At 41.6% G+C, this 20,253-nt stretch overlaps 1 long non-coding RNA gene across 1 annotated transcript in view; it reads left to right on the top strand.

Annotated features, from left to right (window-relative positions):
- LOC125156576 (uncharacterized) overlaps positions 1–3,880 on the top strand; it is a 31,634-nt gene extending 27,754 nt beyond the window's left edge. Inside the window, exon 4 of the long non-coding RNA XR_007148680.1 lies at positions 3,798–3,880. This is a non-coding gene — a long non-coding RNA (uncharacterized LOC125156576). The remainder of the gene's footprint in view (positions 1–3,797) is intronic.
- The last annotated feature ends 16,373 nt before the right edge of the window (positions 3,881–20,253 follow it).

Raw genomic sequence — 20,253 nt, forward strand, 5'->3', positions numbered from 1 at the left:
CAACCAGGCTCAACAATCATGAGCTAATGGCTAAGCTTGTCTCCCCTCATACATCCCTACTCTCTTTCTATTGTTAGTTTATGTTGAATTAAACTACCAGACAACAGGGGCGCCTGGGTGGCTCAGTCGGTTGAGCGTCTGACTTTGGCTCAGGTCATGATCTCACAGTTCGTGGGTTGCACACAGTTCGTGTGCTGACTGCTTGCTCAGAGCCTGAAGCCTGCTTCAGATTCTGTGTCTCCTACTGTCTCTGCCCCTCACCCGTTCACGCTTTGTCTCACTCTGTTTCTCAAAAATAAATGTAAAAAAAAAATTAAAAAAAGAATAATAAACTACCAGACAGCATATCATTTTATTAATATTTCAGCCAGGCCTGTCTTTCTAAGATTAATTTTAATATATTTCTAACACTACCATCACACCTAAACAATAAACCATCATTCCTTAACATCATGATCAATTAGTTAGGGTTCAAATTCTACCAAACAAGTCATACTTTTAGCTGCCTAAAACTTCGGCTTCTTTTCCCAGGCATGGTTTCCAGAGCTAATCCTCATTTTCTGTGATCACCGCTGGGTGGCCACCCTGTGCCCACCAAGATTCTTTGGAAACCAAGTTGATCCCTTTTTACCCAGAACTTGGGGTATTCCCTGGGGCCATGTGTGCCAAGGCCCAGGAGAGCTTCCTGCTCTGAGAAACAGGGAAGGGGCGGGCCTTGAAAATCCACATACATCCATGAGAGTCTGAACTAGTGGCAGTGGCTAAATACAAGTGGGAATCAGAGAAAGTTTTCTCTTCACCCTTTAGTAAGCTGCATGATGCAAAGGTGTGGCAGAGGTCCTAATTATAGATGAAGGAAACTGCATTGTTTACAGCTGCATCCACACAATCTCCCACCCTCCCCTATCATGCAACCAGGGGGTAGGGAGTAGAAGAGAGAGGCTGGAATTGGTATCTGCTATTCCAGAAAATCATTCCCAATCAATCCCAAGGGGGAAAGCAAGAATAAAGCAGTACGGAAGGGATAGGCCATCTTTAACACTCCCCTCTCCAAAAGTTCTCTCTAGGTGATGCCTGTGCCCTAAGAACAATGCTGAGAGGCATTTGCACTGAAGTCCTTGCTCAAGTCTGTCTATTGGGAGGGTTCCAGCAGGGAGGTACCAGAGTCAGGAGGCTGGTGGTGGACCTGGAGACTGCTGTAGGAGATATCTCAGCAGTAGGCCCTCTCTGCAGGGTAGCAGCTTCCTAGTAACCTAGTGAGAACTGCAGAGAGATGGGGCAGAGAGACAGTCACTGACTCTACTGTCAGAGTCACCTCTAGGCTGTTTGGCCAGAACAGGTCAGCACCTGGGTTGTCTGGGCAGGGACAGGACTTCGCAAAGAAGAGATGCACACAGTATTGGGGTAGGTTGTTTTATAGAGCATAGGGGCAGTGCTCTCCTTGTTCCCAGTAAAACTGACTTCATGTGACTACACCACACAATCACCAAGGAGGAAGAGGACCTCCACCAACCTCTCAAGCCTGAGTGTTCGGGTCTCCCCACCTCTCTCTATCCCAGCCGTGGGCAGCTTCTACCACTCCCTCAAAAGCTGTTAGCTCTGGTGACTTCTGACCTTTAGGCTTTCTCCTCTGTTGGCCACACTCATTCTTTTCCTTGTCCAATCCCCACTCCTTTGTCAGGTCTCAGTTTAAAGGCCCTTGGCTCTGGCAAGCTCCCTTTCACCCCAATAGGTGAGACGCTGCCACCATATGCCCTTGTAGTACACTGTTTCCCTTATTACACTTCACTTATGCTCTTGCTTGCTCATTTGTCTTTCTTCTCTGTTTGACTGTTAACAGCTTAAAAGGCAGGGACCAGCCCTATTTTCCTCATCCCTTTATTCTCAACGCCTGCTACAGTGCCTGACGCAGTAGGTTCTTTTCAATTTTTTTTAATGTTTATTTTTGAGAGAGAGAGCATAAGTGGGGAGGGTCAAAGAGACAGGGAGACCCAGAATCCGAAGCAGACTCTGGGCTCTGAGCTGTCAGCACAGAGCCTGACACAAGGCTCAAACTCCCGAGCTGTGAGATCATGACCTGAGCAGAAGTCAGACGCTCAATCAACTGAGCCACCCAGGCACCCTGACATGTTTCCCGAAACTTAGATGCAAGGGTTCTCATTCTGGATAAACATCTAAAGACTTAATCCCTCTCCAGTGTAACAGACCTTGAAGTATTTGAAGAGAGCTGTCAGTTGTGACCATAGTACCTTTATCTGCAGTGTAATTAAGATACCATCTTGAATTTATCTGAAAGTAGAATGGGAATTATTAATTATTTTGAAGGAGAAATGGGGATTTTTTTCTTATTGTGTAGTGATTATTAATTATAGGGAGTGTATTTATAAAAACCATCTGAAACAGAACTCTGCTAAAAATAATTCCTTTATCACTTTTAACTCACTTTCCCATTCCCAAACACTGCTTCCATACACTATTACTACATATAGCAACTAGTCATTATAAACATACTTTAAAGAAAATCCCAGTTTTAAATGTCTCTGTCCTGTAAAAGAGACCCAACCGACTTTATTGGTCAGAAAGAAATGTCACCCAAATTCTTAGCTATTTTGCTATAGACTAGAACCTAGAACCTTGATCTGTTCTCTTAATTTATTAATTTGGGTTACCATGATCATGATGATGGATTTTGCTCTAGTCTGAATTCCTCACTTCAAATTGTTGTCAGCTGAATTCATGCACTGGCTTATTCACAGGTTATAAACAACCAACTCAGTTGCTTTGTTTAGTTCTTAAATCACTTCCCTATTTTTAGATCATTACCATATTTGAGGAGAATAGGTAACCTTTGATGTCTTGTGCATATGGTGGTTGGAGGTGCCAGCACTTAGGGCTAAGCAGATAATCTCATTCATGAGATGGAAGTATGGGACTGGTTGTGTACAACATCTACTTCAATGCATTTTTTTCCCTAAGAATAGATTCCACTTAATAGCTTTAGCCCAAATGAATTTAGCTCTGTTTGAGGCCCCTGCCCTCTGTAAGTGACTCTGTGGCGACATCCCCTTCGTGCCCACTGACCTGTGCTCTGTAACTCGAAGTCACCTGCAGTTAGTTGTGCTGGTGTGTGATCTCCTCAGAAGTCATGCCGTGTCCTTACAAGTAAAACCACAGTGCCCAGCTCTATTTAGTGTCATTCCAAGTCAGTCTGCCAGGAAACATGATTGACTCATGGAAAGAGACCTTGTACTGAAAATGAAAGACAGTACAGAGAATTTAATTTATCCAAGAAGGTTTTTATACCTAAATCTCTTTGAAATGAATATTTGTTTCCCTGACACTGTGTGTTCCACATATGGAAAATGTAAAGGCCTAAGGGACTGACATATGTCCTACCAGTGTTTACTTCTTAGCTGAACATATCCTAGAATAGCAAGGTTATCCTTATAAGATATACTTTTTTTTTGTCCTCCAAGGTATCACTGGGAAATAACCTTGGTTCTCAACTACAAATGGTTTTGTCCCTGGGACGAACTTGGCAGTATCTGGAGACATTTTTGGTTGTCACAGATGGAGGCTTGCTGCTGGCATCTAGAGGGTCAAAGTCAGGGACGCTACTACAAATCCTGCAATGCACAGGATTACCTGCACACAGAGAATTACTTGGCCCAAAATGTCAATAGTGCGGAAGTTGAGAACCACTGGGTTAGAGAATTTATCTCTAATTGACTTAAATTTTCTCCCTATTGACTTCATCTTTATTTATCGTTTTAGGTCACTTTCTCCTTTTTTTTTAGATCATTTTCTTGAGTCCAAGAATGACTAAGGTTAGAAGAGAATGCTGCTTATCAAAATTTCCTACATCGCGTCCAAGATGAACCAACATTACAAGTGTAACAAGCATAATACACATCACTAGTGTATTCCTAGGTGACACTGTGTCTCCATGTCTTTTGTAGCCTCAATAAGGAAAGACAGAAGAGGAATAAGGTATTTGTTTTCTATTGCTGCCATTACAAGTTACCATAAACTTAGTGGCTTGAAAGAACACAAATGTATTATCTTACAGAGTATAGGTCAGAACTCTGGCATAGGTCTCCCTAGACTAAAAGCAAGGTGTTGGCAAAACTGCATTCATTACCAAGGCTCTAGGGGAGTATCCATTCCCTTGTCCCTTCCAGCTTCTGTAGGCTGCCCACATTCCTTTGCTTGTGGCCTCTTTCTTCACTACAAAGCCAGTAATGTTATATCTCTCTGACCATTGTTCTGTAGTCATATCTGCCTCTAATTACAGCCAGGAAGCGTTCTCTAAGCTAAAGGTCCTTTTTGATTGCATTGGGTCGGCCCATATAACACAGGATAATCTCCCCATTTCAAAGTCTTTAACTCAATCACATCTGCAAAGTCCTTTTTGCCATGTAAAGTAGCAAACACATTCACTAATTTTTGCACTACCTAATTTCCACTGGGCTCTTGATATCCTGCAAACTGGGGCAAACTAAAGAACATGCGCTTTGGGAGACATGTTGTCAGTCACCATAGAATTTTCTTGTAAGCAACTTGGCCACAACCTTGTAGCTGGGAATAGGTTTGCCTCTGAAGGAAATGGACATTCCAGTCATCAATTTTTCTGGAAAGAAGTCATTCTCGAATGAGCCTTAGAACAGGTTGAGGGAAATACTTTCTCTCTCTGAGGCCTGGGCTCCCTTCGGTCTACACCTAGAGGTATGAGGTACCTGGAGCATGAAGAGTGGTTGGTATAGAATAAACCTTAGTTCTGAGGAAATGGCTTGGGATAGAGGACATTATGTGAACCTGTTTTGTAAGGGACTAGAAGGTGCCAGGGACTGTGCAGTATCTTTGAATTACTCTTTTTAAAAAATTTTATTTATGTGTTTTGAGAGAGAGGTAGAGATAGAGAGGCAGGGAGGGCAGAGAGAGAGAGGGAGAGAGAGAGAATCCCAAGCAGGCTCTGCACTGTCAGCGCAGAGTCTGATGTGGGGCTCAAACTCACAAACTGTGAGATCATGACCTGAGCTGAAACCAAGAGTCAGATGATTAACTGACTGAGCCACCCAGGCACCCCACTTTGAATTGCTCTTAAAAAGCCTTTTTATGATGGTTTTTAAAATACTAGCTCATTTCTCCAATGCTATGAGAAGTGATGGGGAAGTGCTCTGACACACGCAGGGATGGCTCTCCTGGGATGAAAGAAATGGTGAATAGGGTCAAGAATGGTCCGATGAGTGGTCAAGGGAGGATTTGGGAGAAACCACAAAATTCTGAGATATTCAGAAACTGTTAGAAGAGGAAAACGTATACTGTAGGTGAATGTATCCCCCACAACCGAATCCATTATGTTTAAATCCTCACTGCTACAACCATACAGATCTTCCTCGACTTATAATCAGGTTACATCCCAATAAACCCATCACAAGTTGAAAATGTCATGAGTTGTAGGTGCATTTAATACAGCTGGCCTACCAAACATCACAGCTCAGCCTAGCCAACCTTCAACGTACTCAGAACATTCACATTAGCCTATAAGGGTCAAATCATCTGACACAAGCCTATTTTATAATAAAGGGTTGAATAGCTCATATAATTGACTAAATACTCTTTTGAGTGTGAAAAACAGAATGGCTATATGGGTACAGAATGGTTGTAAGTGAATCAATTGTTTACCCTCATGACCACATGGCTGGCTGGGAGCTGGGGCTGCCACTGCCCAGCATTGCCAAAGGGGGTCCCACAGGATACCACTAGCCTGGGAAAAGATCCAAATTCAGAATTCCAGATGTGTTTCTACATTGCTTTCACACCATGTTAAAGTCAAATATTATAAGTCAAATCATCATAAGTCAGGGACCATCTGTAGTAATAGGAGGCAGGACATTTGGGGGGTGATTAAGTCATAAGAGTAGAGCCCTCATGAATGGGATTAGTGACCTTATAAAAGAGGTCCCAGAGAACTCCCTCACCCCCTTCTCCTGGGTGAGAAGTTATCACCTTCTCCAGGTGAGGACACAGTGAAAAGATGGCAGTCTATGAGCCAGGAGGCACCCTCTCAGCAGATATCGAACCTGCCAGTGCTCTGATCTTGGACTTCTAGCCTCCAGAATTGTGAGAAATACATTTCTGTTGTTTATAAGCCACTCAATATATGGCATTCTGTTATAGCAGCCTGAATTGGAAACAGCTAAGACAACTGGAAAAGTTGTACATCAAGAGGACAAGGGGCTTCTAAATGTAGCAGTTAGATTATAAAAGGAAAATGTGACCTCCCAGGTGCTGAATCCTGGGATGTTTGGATTGTGTCCCAAAATCTGCTTTATAGTAACCAGTATAAGTACAAGATTTGAGAGCATTTTGGTATAAATATGGCATTTTTAATTGACATAAAATTCTCTTACTTTATAAGATTGAATAATATAATGCTGTGGAGATTACGTTAAGTTTTTCTTTTGTAGGTATTGATTGAGGTAGCCTTATAAAAAGAACCTTGGAGTTTGCATGAGGAGACTGGCTTTTTGTGTCTCCTGTTTTTGTTCTGCACATCGTACCTGAATGAGCTCACCCACTCCTGGATTTATCCATTATCACATGTGTGTTTCTCGATGTGATACTTTAGCATTGTCCTCCCTGTGTGAAACCATAGCCCCTGCCCTCCGGGAACTGCATGGAATGTGTTCACTTCTCCATTGTACCCACAGTACCCAGCATCATGCCTGGAAAAATGATTTTTTGCTAATAACCATCCAAGTTATTATTGTCACTAACTAGCTGAGACCTTGGTCAACTCACTTTATTGAGCCTCAGTTTCCTCACCCAAAATGAAGGGTGTGGAAATTTAACTCTAAGATGATTTCTCACCCTAATATTTTATGTTCCATTTTGAGTTTATTTTTGTGAATGGTGTGAGAAAGTGGTCTAGTTTCAATCTTCTGCATGTTGCTGTCCGGTTCTCCCAGCACCATTTGTTAAAGAGACTGTCTTTTTTCCATTGGATGTTCTTTCCTGCTTTGTCAAAGATTAGTTGGCCATATGTTTGTGGGTCTAGTTCTGGGGTTTATATTCTATTCCATTGGTCTCTGTGTCTGTTTTTGTGCCAATACCATGCTGTCTTGATGATTACAGCTTTGTAGTAGAGGCTAAAGTCTGGGATTGTGATGCCTCCTGCTTTGGTCTTTTTCTTCAAAATTACTTTGGCTATTCGGGGACTTTTGTGGTTCCATATGAATTTTAGGATTGCTTGTTCTAGTTTTGAGAAGAATGCTGGTGCAATTTTGATTGGGATTGCACTGAATGTGTAGATAGCTTTGGGTAGTATTGACATTTTGACAATATTTATTCTTCCAATCCATGAGCACGGAATGTTTTTCCATATATTCCTTTAAGTGTATAAAGTGTTGCTTCAACCCGATGATGGTCTTACCTACTGTCTTTTGTTTGAAAAGCAGAAAAGGCACCTACTTGTCTTCAGGAAAGTGTTGGATACTTCAATTGGCAGTTAACTAAGCCAGTAGGATGACTCTTGATACACATGCGGTTCCTTCCATTCCAATCAGTTCATGGTATGTCTATACAACATAAAATGCATTGAAAATTAATTCCACCTCTGTTGCTTTGTCAGGCAGAATCAAATGAAATGGTTTCTGGGTGCTACATCAAATGAAAATTTGGGCAAAATGAGGTATGGAATGAGGCCCTGATCTCTTATCATTCCCTTCTATCTTGCTATCTCCTTAAGTCTTAGATTCGTGTATCTGGTTCTAGAGAGTCCATTCCCCTGGCCTGAAGCCCCTGGATCCCCACCTTTGCCACTTATTCTCCAAAGAAAATGCTGAGCTTGTGTGCTAAAAGATTTCTTAATTGCATTTCCCCCCAGGGACAATAGCAGCTGCCTTTCCTCACACACACACATAGTTTTCTTTTGAGCTTTGACATGCAGGAGATGACAGAAATATACCGGCTTACACCCAAGGCCACCACAGGGATGTAGAATTCACCTGCCAGAGCATTTGACACTTGCGTCAGGAAAAAGCAACAGCTGAGAAAAGCCCTGTGAGAAATACTTTGTCATGTATGGGGGAAGGCCGTCCAGATTGTAAATCAGTAGGATGTCTGTTTTGTCCAGCTAATTCTCCCAAGGGTGGAAGAAATGGGATTTACTCAGTCCATTTAGTCCCTGTGTGTAAAATGATAGCATACCAATGATGTGGGAGTAATTTTCCACCATGAGATAAAGGCCTTTGGTTTCTTGTTCTTAGAAGTTTAGCTGAGGCTGGGAGACCAGTTGTTGTTGTTGTTGTTGTTTTCTTTCTCCTTATTTGTTTACTTTTTGAGGGGGGGGTGAGTGAGTGAGGGGCAGAGAGAGAGGGAGAGAAGGGGAGAGAAAGAAACAGAATCTCACATAAGCTCTGCACTGTCAGCACAGAGCCTGGAACGGACCTCAAGTTTACCAGATCTGGGACTCGAACTCATGAACCTGAGATCATGTCCTCAGCCTAAGTCAGATGCTTAACTGACTGAGCGACCCAGGTGACCAGACCAGTTGTTTCTACATGTGCATTTACGTGTGCAGAAAAACCTTTTGGATTTAGATTTAATAATACGGGCATCTGGGTGGCTCAGTGGTTTCAGCACTTGGGCTCAGGTCATGATCTCGCCTTTTCCTAGTTCAAGCCCCATGTCAGGCTCTGTACTGACAGCTCGGAGCCCGGAACTTGCTTTGGATTCTGTGTCTCCTTCTCTCTCTCTGCCCTTTCCCCACTCGCACTCTGTCTCTCAAAAATAAACATTAAAAATATTAATTAAAAAAATAAATAAAAATAAATTTAGTTATGAATTAAAGGAAAGTGGGAGGTCAGAGCCATTTGCCCAGGACGTAGTTATTTGGAGGTGAATGCGTGTAACAATGTGCTATTGAGAAGAAAGTTCTCTGCTGAGGAAGTTAGTGCAGCTAACTGGAGACCTGCCTCAGAATGACCCAAGTGGACCTGAAATTCTGGATGTGACCCCTTTGAACCTAAAGACTCATGTAGTCCCATTTAAGTAGTAGTTTAACATTCAAAAAACAGAATCCAGAACCTCCAAAAAGCATCTAGGAAAAACTCAGATATTTCACTTGTATTATTTTGAGACTATTCATAGAGGGAATCAAATATTGTGCAATAATATTTATTAAGATATCCAATTTTTCTCTTCATTTATCTAGATTCTCCAATATATACCCATAGTCTCACTTCCTGGTCTAGAATATTCTATGTCCTTGGCAATCATCATCATCATCTAGGCACAAAGGAGAAAGATGCTTTCTTGTTAGAAGGTTGGTTCCACTCTAAACTCACTATAAGACTTCTGCTAAGACATGGAAGGAGTAAGTAGTAGGTTTGGCCCGGCCATGCCATTATTTCTTCAGTTTCAGGACCCCATTGCACCATTGTTCTGCTGATTATATATAAAGGACTATAAATAAATGACAGTTTGGAAGTTTGCTTGATTACTCCACGCAAACTAATGTGTTAGGCCAACAGTTCTCAAATTTGTCCAGGAGATATCATAAAACCCCTGGATTTTATGGTACTTTGCAGAACATGATGAAAAATGGACTAGTTAACTCTATGATATGAACCGAAAACATACTTTATGTTTATAACATGAAATCACAATCTTGAGCATACCTGTCCTATGAAATAAAAAGTCACCAAACCCACAAGGTTGGCTTCTTCCTAGGTTTCCCCATTTAAAGTCTATTACTTTTACACCCCTTTGTTTTTTTCAGACACTAGCACTTGATATCAGAAGGTGCAGAATGGACCACAAAAGGGTAATACAAATATGTGAGAGACGAACGTGCCGTTGAGAACACAAGCACCGTTTAAATTAAGTTTTGTACCAGTTGGGAAAGACTATCAGTATTTTATTTTAATAGTACAATATCTTTTGTCGAACTTAAAACATAGCTGAATTGCATGGGAAAATACTTTCTTTGAGAATCATTGTGCTGTGTTCTGTGGAGGGATATGAAGGAACCTTCTCCCCAAAAGATAGAGACAAAGGAAAATCATCTCTCTAACTTCATCTTCCCCTTTCCTAGGCTACATCTTCTCTACAATTTTAGCCTATTTTATTTTATTTTATTTTTTCTAATCCTTTTTATTAAATGGGAACTTTTCAGTCTGTCTCTTACATATATATGTACTCTGTAGCTGTTCTTATCTTTGTTAATATTCCTCTTGAAACTCTCTGCTGTGATATGAATATTTGTGTCCCTCCAAAATTCATACACTGAAATCCCAAACCCCAAAGTGATAGTATTAAAAGGTAGGGCCTTTGGGAGGTGATTAGGTCGTGAAGGCAGAGTCCTCATAAATATGATTGATGTTGTCATAGAAGGGGCCCCAGAGAGCTCTCCTTCGCCTCTACCACCATGTGAAGTTAATGTGCTGGAACATGCCATCCATGAACCAGAAAGCTGGTCCCCATCAGACACCAAATTTTCTGGTGACTTATTCTTGGACTTCCTGGCCTCCAGGACTGTGAGAAATAAATTTATGTTGTTCATAAGCCACCCAGTTTATGGTATATTGTTATAATAGCTTCTCTTTACTTCCAGGACATAACTTTTTATAGATTCTCATCTTACATCTCTGTTTGTGTCCTGATGGCTCCTTGCCCTGCATCAGTTCATTAGAGGTCAGTTGCTCCAAAGATGGCCAAGTTTCATGTATTTTTCCTGGTCAATCTCATTCATTTATATATTCTCTCTAATATTTCTATGGTGATGACTCAAAAATCTCCATCCAAGTTTAGACTATTCTTTCAACTTTCAGATCTATGTTTCTTCTCTGTCTAGTTAGCTTCCTCATATACATTGCAATTATTTTATTCATACAACATTCCCTTCTGAATGCTGACAATGGGAGAGCAACCAGCAGTTTCTTTGCCCTCAAGGTGTTCATGGTTCATGGTGGGAAGAAATTTTTTTGACTGTCCTCTCTAGAATGTGAAATCCTTGGAAATAGTAATTGTCTTTGTTTTGTGTGTGTCCAGATTCTACGAGGAACTGGAATATTAAGATGCCCAAAATATGTTCACTGAATTAACTCATGAATCCTAGACACTTGAGGTCAAAAGAAATTTTCCAGTCAACCACTATCTCAATGAAATATTTGATTCTCCTTTAAAATATGCCAATAATTGGTCACCCAGTTTCTGCCCTCGTAGGTCTATTGTTTGTCATTGGTGTTGATAGACTCCATGCAAAATGGCTTTTCTCGTTTTTGTTTTTGTGTTTTTCTTTCATTATGAGAAATAATGAACCAAGAGGAGCCTGGGGAAAATCCTAGGATATGTGAACAGAGGGAAAAAGAAATGACCATTATGTAATGAGAAAGTCATATAAACAGGTTAGAAAAAGAGACTGGACTATTTACCTCACTTAGCACTCATTCAAAACAGAGGGTCAATAGCTACAGCTGTTTCAGTTTTGCCAATTTTGCCCTCCAAATTAGACACGTGCCTTCCATTTACTTTAATAGGAGCCATATGCGTGCAGTTGATGGTGGTACTTATCACTCAGGAAGCGAAGTGCTGAGTTCCTGCCACCCACCCACAACCGTGGCTTTATAAGCCACAGGCAAATGAAACACAAACATGCTGCTGGCATAGTAGGAACCTGTGGAGCTCTGACAAAACCAGGCAGGAAGAAAAAGATAATTGGGGTGTGGAGACTCTGTGCTGGCAGGCTGCTTAAGGATCATAAAAGGTAAGATCCTAAATTCACTGTCTATGTGGTGCTTCGATGAGGTCTTTGGTTGAAGCATTATGGAGGATATATCTGAGACTCTCCCATGTGGGAATGAAGCAGAACATTCATGGTTAATAAAGATAGCCATCCATTCATTTATTTTATTTTTTTTTTAAGTTTATTTTGAGAGCGACGGCAAGTGAGCAAGGGAGGGGCAGAGAGAGGGAGAGAGAGAGAATCCCAAGCGGGCTCCACACTGCCAGCTCAGAGCCCGACTGGGGCTCAATCCCATGTACCTTGAAATCATGACCCAAGCCAAAATCAAGCATCAGAGACTCAACTGAGCTACTCACACACCCTCTATCTGTTCATTTATTGAACAAATGCTTGTTGGAGTTCCCAGAAGTTTTCTGCTAAAATATGATAACCCTTTCCATAGTGCCAAGTTTGAGATTTAAAAACTATTTTTATAACTATAGTCAACAGTATTCAGTGCAGAATTCTTTATGATATCTCTAAATTGGATAGTAGTCAGTGGTCAGCAATAGTGGACTTGATAAATAAAAGATAAAACTTTCTCCCAATGAAATACCATTTGCAGAGGTTAGAGAGGCTTAAGCCAGTAGGCACTGGTATGGACTTCTTCCCGAGACATATTGCTAACTGAAAAAAGAAAAGTGTTTGTTCAACAGACTATGGATTCTCTGAAAGAATATTTCCCTTAAAAGCTTCATCGGTTTGGGGCCTATTTGCACCAATTATAGTAAAGACAAAGCTAGTTATCTTATCAAGTCAGTGTCCCAGAATTTAGATTCTGGTCAGTGGACCCGAAAGCCCTGTACATCTTTGCAGTGATTAGCTTAATAGTCTCCAGCTTGGTTTCTGTCTTGAGATAGCTCAGAAGTCCCGTATTATCCTTGTCCTTCAGCCTATAGTCCAATGACTGACTCCTTTCATTGGAGTTGATTGTCTGCTGTTTAGATAGGGAGCTCACAGGTTGGAGTGTTTAAAAGAAGTCTGAGGGAGAATGCTGTTGATTCCTCCTGCTATCTTATCTCCTGCTCCACTTTTAGCCTCAATTCCAACTTTATCCTGGGTCAGAGAATTTAGTGTCACTAACCCTGCAAGTAAAAAGATGAACAGAATCTAAAACGCCCTTGATTACTTGCATCGTGAAAAGGTCTTTCATAGCACGGTTCTCTTTTCTTCCCTCTGTTTCCAGATGGGCTAGCATGCCCAGATTTTCTTCATACAAGAAGTTTGTTTCTTCTTGGGGCTTAGTGAAGGCTGCATGAAGTAACCAATACACCCCTACATTCTAGAGTTTTTCTGCAAATGGCCCCAGTATTTCAGCCTTGTTAGGCATGCTCTCTATATCTCACATACGGTCAACCATCACGGAACAAACTTTTCTGACTTCTTAGTAATAGTCGAGATATCCTTACTGCCATCTACCACATCACAGTTCAGTCAATTCCACATTTATGGACTCCTAATACTCTACATCCAAGTGCTGGTTTCTGTATTAGACAAAACTCTTCCGGTTCTAAGCGACAGCAACCTAACTTAAAATACCTTAACATAGTTTGTCTTCTGTGTGTGAAGCAGGGTAGTTTTTCTTGAACAGCTGGATCTCCTCAAAAGCTTAGGAGGTTTGGGATTAACCTCTTTGTAGTGCGTTGTCACATCCAGGTGTTTTATATTCACCCGTAAGTTTTATACTCGTCGTCAGATTCATTCTCAGACTCCTCGTGCTCACTTTTGACAACTATAGACTTAGATCTCTGAAACTGGCCCCAGAAGAAAAAGAAAGTCTTTGTTCCAGTAGCATAAACAGTCCTGGATTTTCCGTTGCCTCTGATTGGCCTGGCTATACAAGCATGTATGCACTGAATGGAGGCGGATCACAGTGGTTTGCAGATGATTGGCCAGGGCTGGTGCTCAGTCCCGGAGGCAGGTTTGATCACCGACACCTGAAACACTTTGAAGGCGGTGGCGTGAATTCCCAAGGAAAAGTGCTTTTATTGCTAGAATAAGAAATTACAGATGCTGGGCATGAAAAATAAGATATCAATATTAATAATATTGATAAATATTATATAATTACAAAGATATAAATATAAAGATAAATATTAAAGAAACAAGCTATTTATGGAAAGAGGACTTGATTTTTAAAAACAGAGGTTAGGGAAGTGGAAAATCCCCAGTAGGCCGAATATTTTTGAGAGACTGTTTTTGAAAGAGCAGGGAAGAGATATTAGAAGCATTTGCTATCCTGCTATGTAGGGTTTGGGGGAGACAGTATTTTTAAGCATATTTTTTTATTTTATGCTATATAATTTTCTGTCACTTTTCAGGAACTATGAGTAAAGACACCTTTTGTCAAAGCCTTTTGGATATATATTTGTACTGCCTTGTGGATACAAGGAATACTCTAATTGCAGAGGGCACTCCGCATTTTGAGGGGGGGGTTCCATAAAATACATAGACACAATTGTCAAGTCTTTAGGGAGAATGACTAGCCTCAAGGTAACATTGAGTACAGAATCTACTTTCAAGCAACAGACCATTTCAGTCCAGAACTCCTTCTTTGTTCATAGTCTTCTGTATTTCCAACTGGCAAAGGTCCTTGTAACAAAGATTGAGGGTCCTCTGTAGTGCTAACTACTGCAATAGATTAAATGTGAACAGTAGGAGTAGACAGCCCTAGAGTATCAGAAAGCATTGAAAAGTTACATGGAAAAGCATGAGGATTTATTGTCCATGAAAATAATATAAAGCAGAAACTCACTTAGCTGCACGTTAAGATCACGAGGAAGCTTTCAAAATTACTAGTGCCTGGGACCTATCCACAGTAATTGTCATCTAATTGGTCTGGGGGAGACGTGGCATCAGCACATTTTGAAAGTTCTCTGGGTGATTCTAATGTGCTGCCGAACTTGGGAACCGTCAGGCACACACTGAAGGCCACGGTTACGGGAACTGCATTTGTTGAGAACCCCTACATTTCCTCTAACCCCCTTCTGTTGTTTAGCTAAATATAATCTGGGAATGCCTAACTGTAATGCTGCTTCTATGAAGTAATGATAGCATCAAGCCCAGTACTCTTTCTGGGTTGCTACAAGGGACCATAACTGTGAAGCCAACAGCGTACTTCATGACCACATTTCTGTATGGCGTGTGCAGTAGATGGCTGAGCTCGTCCAGAGTTAAAGGCCAGCATGTAGATGTTAAAAACCTCTAGCAAAGGCTTCTGAGACCTACAGAGCAAAGCCAATATGCAGGCAATGATCTCCCAGCAAAGCTGTTTTGACTTTCCGTCCTTTTGAAAAAACAAGAGGACCCAGGTCACTTAGCTCGAACTTGGGATATGTGGCAATACTGGCTCCCCGTGGAGGAGACTGGCCATTGACTCAGGGAGAAATTGCGGATGCCACTTTGAGTTAGAGCCTAGGTATTTCACTTCCTTCCACCCCAGCTATCCCTCCCAAGCCATTACTGGGTTTGCTGGCCATCACTCACCCCTGTTGCCCTCCCACCTTGCCAGTGGCCTGGGGGTGGGGCAGGGGCCTCTCATTGGCAAAGACTGAGCTCATTATTCCCGAGGCTGCTTCCTCACTAGCACGGGTAGTAGCATCTTGTAAATGAGATCTGGGAGCAATTGCATTCTTGGTAATTGCCTGCATTTGGCATCTTTTAATAAGTAGAACACCTCCTGCTGTGCTGATTAAAAGGAGCTGCCCGTGAATGTTTTACACATTGCTGAAAACAACGGCAACAAAAGAAGCCAGTGAGATTTATATTAATGCTGCATTGAAAAGGATCCTTCTGATGTTGCTGTCTTCCAGGAAAATAGCATTTCCTCAGAATCATTTTGGTAGTTTTCTCCCTGCAAAGGGCCATTCCTGAAGGTGAGGACCAGTAGAATTTCCAAACTAAGGGATTAAAAAGTGGTGTCTCACTTATTCTGTAATGAAAAGAGTTGGCCAGAGTGGAGTTTCTGCATAGCAGTGAGTGCTGCCAGAAGCCTGCATAGGAAGGCAGCAGGGAAACCGGCGTAAGGACCTCCTGGCTTTCAGGGCCGCCAAACCCCATCTCCACTACAGGGGAGTCCTTGCAGACATAAAGAAACAATGCCTTCTAATCCCCTTTTCTGGTTAGTCGGTGCTGAAGGAGCTTTTACTTCCATAAGATTGTCATTAGTGTGTAAGAAACCACCCTCAGAGAGGGGCTTACAATCCTAGCTAATACTTACTATCTCTATTGTCTCCATAATTCTGAGTACTGGCTGCATTTAGCTAAGTGATTCTCACCCCGAGTCTCTTAAGGGATTGCAGTCCCACCAGAAGAAGAAGCTTGCTTGGGATTTGTTTTTGGTAACAAGTGAGTGAGGGCATTCTAGGTAACTTTTCTAGATACTTCTCACCTACCCCAGTTCTCACCCAGAATTGCCATCATTGGACAGTCTTGTTTTTCCATCTGCACTGAGTTCACTGCTGGCTACTTTTTTCCCTCACTTGCTCATCTCATCTGAGTCTGGGTGAGGAACTGAGCATGCGCGGGTCAGTGACATTGTCTGTCCACGCTCAGGAAAGTCAAAGCCTGCTCTGCTCTTGGCCACATGGGAAGCTTAGAGCTGGGTGCCCGCCCAGCTGGAGGCCCAAGGTTGGCCAGTGCTGCCTGTGCCGTGGGTATAGCAAATGCTGTGTGTGCACCACCTCTCCCCTCTGACCTTCACCTCTATAGGCAGAAGGCTGCTGCTTCAAACACCTGTGTTTTCTGAGGTTTTTTTTTGTTTGTTTTTTGTTTTTTGTTTTTTGTTTTTTTTGCCACACGAGCTTGCTTAGCCCATACCCACAGCAAGCTGGAAGTGCCCAAGAGTGGATGTCCCTAAAGGCAACTCTCAAGGAGGGAACGCGAGTTTGATGAGTAAATATGCCAGCTTCCTGGACTGGATGTTGAGATATCTGACAGGTGTGTTCTCTGCTTTCTCCCAGAATCCCCCAGGCTGCCCACCGTAGTGACTGGCTCTAGCACTCAGTCTTGCTAGCTTTCCCCCCAGCCCAGCCTCGTTCCCACACTCCCCTGCTTGGATTAATTCCTGAATAAACCACTTGTAGTTAAACCCTTGTCTTGGGTCCTGCTTCTGGGTGAATCTGGTCAGGGTACATTCTGAGGAACCCAGTGCTGTGTCTCCTAAGCCACATTTCTGCCAGCTCATGAGTGATAAAGTGCTCATTTCCAGTCTCATCTGCCTGAGTATACTGTTCATCCGTTCAGAACTCAGGAGAGTAAACGTTTATTTTATTGAAGCTCTTTCTCAAATCCTCATAACCTTTACTTCTCTACCTCTCCTAGTTTTGTCACAATAAAAATTTTAAATATGAAATTAAGGCCTTGTAAATAAACATTAAATATTTTGCTCATAATCCATTCTGCTCCTGCCAAAGACATGAAGGAAAAAAATATACATTTTTTATTTTGTTTACAGTGGTGTAGTCTCATGCAAACTTAATCTCTTTAGAATTTGACAAAAATTGCTTTAGTTGACTGTATTACATGTTTTTCTTTGTTTTTCCTGTTGGATAACCATATTCAGATTTGTCTCTATCCTACCATTGTATGGTAGTTGTCTCTGGAAATAGAAAACCTTTTCAAAAGCCTATGGCTTTTTATTTTTATTTCTTCTTGGAGCGGAGTCAGAAACTTACAAATTGGAAGTGTATACCAAGAAGTGAACCCAGTGTACAAATTTTGGGGTGTTTATCCTCAATCTCCTCACCTATAAAATGGGCATGGAATTATTTTACCTATATAATAGGATTGCTGTTAATACCAAATGTGGGTAGAAGTGATGTCTGATAAGCATAAAGTGGTATAGAAATAATTGTTTTCATTTCCTCAGGGGTAATTATGGTTTTAAGGCAAGGAGGTTGCTAATTCTCAAGAATCTGGCTAATTTGAAAGTATAGGTGAGGTCTTCACAAGAACCTATTAACCTCTGAAGTGGAAAGATAAGAGATGATTTTCTGGGCGGTGCCCATCTATTCTAAGCATAGTAAATTTAGGTTTCCTATGGGAGTGGGGTGTTGATTGTTTTTACTTGATTCTTTGTGGCTAGAGGAAATTCCCTAAATAGAGCTTTTTCTAAAATTGCCAGTAAGAATATAAAACCAGGTTATTTGCATGGGGAATGTGGAAAAGTCAGCAAAATTCCTTGGAATTTAATCAAGAGCTGTGACTCTCAAATAGCTGCCTATTTCACATGATGCTTGTGTTGATCCCGGATTGGAATGCATCTCCTAGTCAAGTTTATTAAAATAATTTTGCTATTTGCCACATATGTGACCAATAGAAACCATTGTTTCTTCTTCCCAAACGTGTCCTTGGTTAACTAAAACATTCTCTATATGAGGCAAAATTGGGAGTTGATTGATCATGGTGTTCATTATCAAACTTTCTTGATGGTTTTTACGAGTTTCTGTATTTGATATTCCCTTTAGTATCTTTTATCTCCATGTCCAGAATGTTCTCTCCTCGTGTAAATTTAGGCGAGTTATAAAAACAAACATCTCTCTCTCTCTCTCTCTCTCTCTCTCTCTCTCTCTCTCTCTCACACACACACACACACACACACACACACACACACACACACACACACACAAAACAACCCAAAGAATTATTTTTATTTTCTAGCTTACACTGACACCTGGTGGCCTCTCAAGCTACATGGGGAAAGAAAGCCATTCTTGGGGCTGGACAACAGCTTGGTGTCATTTTGTGTCCTATATTTGGATCTCAGAGAATCTTTAATTTCTCATTCAAGCTCTAGATCCCTTCTAGAGCGCCTTGCCATGAACATCCAGCTTCTTCGTCGCATTTCCAGTGATGAGTTTGGCTTCTTTGCCAAGGATTTTCATTATTAGAATTTTACTTCTTGCTGAGGTTAAACTTACTTCCAACTTATATGGCTTTTCTCCTCCCACATTTCTTCTATTACAGGGAATGTTGCTCTTGTTTGGGAGAAAAGTGGAGGCCAGATGACTGTAAAGATGTGTCAGACATTCTAGATTCTGTTGGATCTTCTTGACTGGAGATTTTGTGTGTGTTTAGGGAAAGGAGGAGTTAGAACTAAATTCATGGTTCACCCTATTTTCCTTTGCCCCTGTGGTCATCAAGGAACTGCCTTGGAAAGTGAAGAACCATTGTAGAAATGGCCTATTTTAAGCCTGTTGGTATTTTAGCATACCACTGAGTCGCCTCTCTTCTCAACTGCTGGTCCGACACTGGTTCAGGGAAAACAAATAAATTATTAATTTTTTTTAATGTTTATTCATAGAGAGTGTGTGACCAGGGGAGGGGCAGAGAGGTGGGCAGAGGATCCAAAGTGGGCTCCACGTTGGCAGCAGAGATCCCCGTGTGGGGCCCAAACTCACAAGCCATGAGCCATGAGATCGTGACTATGAGAGGGAATTCACCCTTCCTCTGCCTTTTTGTTCAGGCTAATGGATTGGGTGATGGCTACTCACATTAGTGAGGGAAGATGTTCTTTAATGAATCTACTGATTTAAATACTAATTTCTTCTAGAAACACTTTCATGGATATACGCAGAAGTAATGTTTTACCAACTATCAGGGCATCCCTTGGCCCAGTCAAGTTGAAACCTAAAATTAATCATCACCAAGGGCCTCAGTCCCTGAAACTTAGCATACTTTTTTCTCTTCTCATAGGAAACAAATAGGATTAACAAACTGTACTTGCTGTTTATTCTTAAGTAAGTCACTGTAACATAAGTTCTATATATTACACGAAGGAAGAAGGCATGTTGATCTTATAAAATTTGTAAGGTAAAATTTCATCAAAATTTTGCATGTTTAATGATTCTGTGACCAGTTAGAGACCTGCCTCTTCATGACTCAGAGGAAGTAATAGCATTGTGATTTGGTAGCACAGTTTGGGGCCCAAGAGTCAGTAAAAGGACACAGCACCTCCTCTCCTTGGGAGCTGCCACTGGTCACGGCCATGAGGTTGGGCTGTGAACAGTACGCAAGGGGTCCTGGATTGCTCAGGTGGGAGACACACAAACTGCTCAAAACAAGAGCAGAGCTGGTATTATCGGAGTGTTTCTTCTTAGCCCATTTTTGTCAGGCATAAAGGGATAGCCCTTTTTCTGGTCTAATCATCCTAAACTTTCATGGTGATTGAAAAATGCAAAGTAAGGTTCTGCCTAGAATGGGGAGATGTCTCTAAATCTTCTAAAGCTCCTAAGGTGTTTGGAACAGAATTGCGACATAGTGCAACAATGCTGGAGAGAGACACATGGAACATACCTTGTTCCTGCAAGAGCCCTGATTTTTGGGGGGCAGGGGTAAGTGGCTAATAGAGTGCCTAGAGGGTAACCATGCCTTACCATCTTTGTATCCTCAGCAAATGACACATCAGAAGGTACGCAATAAATAAGATAAATGGGCAAAAGTTGGGGCTCTGTCGGGGAAGAGTA

This window comes from Prionailurus viverrinus, chromosome F2 (genome assembly GCF_022837055.1).
Source record: "Prionailurus viverrinus isolate Anna chromosome F2, UM_Priviv_1.0, whole genome shotgun sequence".
NCBI classification, from domain to species: Eukaryota; Metazoa; Chordata; class Mammalia; order Carnivora; family Felidae; genus Prionailurus; species Prionailurus viverrinus.